The 3512-nt window shown below is 43.4% G+C and overlaps 1 long non-coding RNA gene across 1 annotated transcript; it reads left to right on the top strand.

The window, feature by feature from the left end:
• The first annotated feature begins 1657 nt into the window (after positions 1 to 1657).
• On the top strand, positions 1658 to 2316 carry LOC116225029. Its single transcript, XR_006152210.1, has 3 exons — positions 1658 to 1909; positions 1993 to 2055; positions 2250 to 2316. It is a non-coding gene; the product is annotated as an uncharacterized LOC116225029 (long non-coding RNA).
• Positions 2317 to 3512: the final 1196 nt, after the last annotated feature.

The following is a 3512-nucleotide window of genomic DNA, read 5'->3' as shown; positions in this document are numbered from 1 at the left end:
GCATGTAACCTACGGTACGGCCAAGCTGTCGTCTCCTCTTCCATCTCCTGAAAAGTTTCCTGACAAATAGCATGTCAACATCCTCTGATACTGTGAAGTACTGCCACACAGCCGACGTGTTGAATTACGTTGTTGGCGCTCATAGTAACCAAAACATTTGCTTCGCGTGCGCATAATTTGAACGTCCCCCTATCGGCCAGGTACATCGGCAGAAATTTTCATATCTGCAGATGCCGATAATTAAGTTTTAAAGCTTTTATCTGCAGATACCGATGTCATGCCGATATTATCGTGCATCCCTAGGCGTATCGTATCAAAGGCTCAATTTGGAGGATAATTATCATATCTGGCAACACTGGGAGGCGGACGACCAATGACAGTTCTCTCTACAGTCAGAGCTTGCGCAAAAAGGTGGAACGGAAGGGAGATACCCTTTCCAAAACTTGTAAGGACGTAATAACTAGTTTGTGAAAGACCCAGAGAAACACAGATATCCGACAAGGCAAAATCCCGGACGCTTTTGGAATCCCTGCCGGACGCATTTTTTAGGTCTCGAAAAGAGGATATGTCCGGGTAAAAGAGGACGTTTGGTCACCCTACACTACACTATTAATATCTCCTAGCCTGAGCACATAAGGTGCCATGTAGAGGTTGTAGATTGATTAAAAGCTGCATGATTTGTTGTAATGAGTAGAAATGCCCACCTGGTGGCAGTCCTTCCTCTGAGAAACTGGACTGACTCGTAGACAACATCATCGTCCTGCATGGAGGTTTGAGGCTTCTGGACGGTGGAGGATCGAGGTACGTCCTGTGTTTTGGAGCGATTGATCTGAACGCTGGCATACTGAATGTCATTTTGATCAGGTGTGGGCACTCTCTGTGCGGGGTCAGAGGTTGTGGCACTTGCTGTGACAGTGCTGTACACGAGACCTGAGTCGTTCTTATCGGGAAAGAGAACAGATTACATCAGGAATGATGCAGAGGTGAACAGACAATAAGACGCAATGGTGACATACAACTCTGATTTCAGGTGCAAGACTTCCTAAGGTTATTTAGGCCTGGCTGGTGCCAGATATTTCATGAGGGGAGACACATACATGTGTTATCATTACACTACAGCTACAGCACCAAGTTCCTCACCTGTATGTCAGTAATTGTGTCCCTTGTAATGGCAGTAATATCAGCATTCTGCTTGCTGTTTTGCAGATGGGACATATGGATGTTTAGTTGAGGTTACCAAGTTAAAGTTATATATATTCACATATACCAAATAATATGCGGCTGGCAACATGGGATGCCTGTCTTTGCACAAAATTATTTCAGAGGAGGGCAAACTTCACTGAATCACCTCAAGCGCACAATTCCAAATAACAGCAGGACAGCAAGAAGGATGGATATGGTGATAACAGCTGGCAGGATGATGCCAGCTACTTCTAAGGGTAAATAAAAAAAACTTGATAATGAAACAGTAAATACATTCAACATTATCAACAGTTTTGTAAGTGATACTTTGCAGGAAAAGTTAACGGGCTTTACATTCTGAATGCCTTAATGTAGCAAGATGATGACAACAGTCACAACTTTTTCAAATCTCCGCCTTTTAATCATCAACACAATCATTATATTAACATATTAACCAGGGTTTTGTATATGTGACGGGTGGAAGGGGTTGCCCTTAGCAGGTGTACAGCCCGTCACCTGATTGTGCCTGGTGCACGTGACGTGACGTTACACGGTAGCTCACAGTGACCCGCACTTCCTATTTGTTTTAAATGCCATTCACGCGGCAAACGCAGCATGTTTGGTTTGGCTCTGTCGGCGGTGAATATTAAGCACAATACGGATCTGCTTGTTCGTTGGAATATAACGCCAGTAGGATTGTGAAGTGTTGCCTCTAACAGACGAACAGGTAACTCATTGTTTTCACTGTTGTGTATGCCGTGGCATGAGACGCGTTGCAATGCATCTAATTAGCAACTGCGTTTGTTGTAGTTTTCACACCTACAACGCATTTGGAACACTGGCGTCTTAACATCGCATGCGGGATTTTATGAGGTATTTGGAATACATTTTAAAAGAACCAGTCTTTATATTAAATGGCTCAAAGTTTACTGTATATAATGAATTGTTTTTAATGAATTGTGAATTGAATGTTTACTGGGACAATGAATTGTGAAATGGCTACAATGAATTGTGATTTGAATATTTACTGTGTATAATGATTATAGCTCTTTGTCCTTTGGTTCTAGGAACACTGTATATCACTGTTTTTCCCATAGCTAATTTATGATGAGACAAGCACTTGAATTGAGCTACTAGTCTGCATAGTGTTGCTGTAAAACCACCTTCCGTTTACTTGTTTGTTGTCTTGGCGAGTTTTATTTTCTTTCTGTTTTATTCCTTTGGGTCAGTCGTAGCTGGGGCTATCATAGAGGGGAGTCCTTATCCGCTTGCAACTTGTGTGTGCTGTGCAACGCCCGCTACTAGGGGCCGTAGTGGGAAGTGTGTGATTTGTGGTGTAGTGGATAGCCATTGTGACTTGCCGTTGGTGTGGTGTGTAGTGGTCTAGTATCAAGATTGGCTACTTGATACAAACCCTTTAGTTAGTCTTACCTCTAGGGTGGGCTTTAGCCGCGACTGACCTACTCTTACCCTCGCCCTTAAATGTCTGCCCTGAACAGGGCTGTACTTCTTTCCTTTTATGATTTGGATTATCAGTGAATACCATACCGTCATTATCAATTATAGGCATTTGTCTAGTCTCATTTACACTGTCTGCCTTGTGTACATAAACCATCACTTACTTATTAAAGATATATTTATGGTGGTACACAGTCTCCTCCACTCATTTCATTCCTTTGGAAGTAAGAACCGGAACACAGGGGAATAGTGACCTTGGTGAGGTTACATTTTGGCGCTGCGAGCAGGGTTGGAGACTGTGTATTAGTTAACTGACTGAAAGGTTTGTTTGTTTTTCTTTTGGAAGGTGGTTAGTTCTAAGGCTATTGCTAGGTGGGAAAAACAGTGGTTGCAGTAAGGAGGGTGTGCCATCGAACTCAAGCGTATCAAGCTCTCCTTCAGTATGTCATCTGTGGAAAACCTGGAGGAGCAGGTTAGGTCTTTGGCCGAGTTGGTAAAACAGCTCCAAGCTGATAATCAGCGGCTTTGCGATACCCAAGCTACAGAGGAGCCAGCCCCTTCTTCACGCCCTGATGGTGTTGCAGCAAGGCCAACACCTCTTGAACGCTTGGTTTGTGTGCCACGGGAGAGAAAATGTCCCAGATTTTCTGGAAAGATGGCAGTAGATAATATTTCAGTAGAGGACTGGATTGAGGAGGCACGTAGGTCATTGACAGCCCGTCCGATGCCTTTATTAGAACAGGCCTTGTATTTGTATGACTTGTTGGATGGGGAGGCCAAGAGGGAAATAAAATTTAGTCCCGATAGAAACAACCCAGAACTAATTTTTGACGTCTTAAAGAAAATGTTTCGCTGCTCTAAGTCCCGTAATA

This window comes from Clupea harengus, unplaced genomic scaffold, assembly GCF_900700415.2.
Source record: "Clupea harengus unplaced genomic scaffold, Ch_v2.0.2, whole genome shotgun sequence".
NCBI classification, from domain to species: Eukaryota; Metazoa; Chordata; class Actinopteri; order Clupeiformes; family Clupeidae; genus Clupea; species Clupea harengus.
This window is presented reverse-complemented; position numbering and strand designations above follow the sequence as displayed.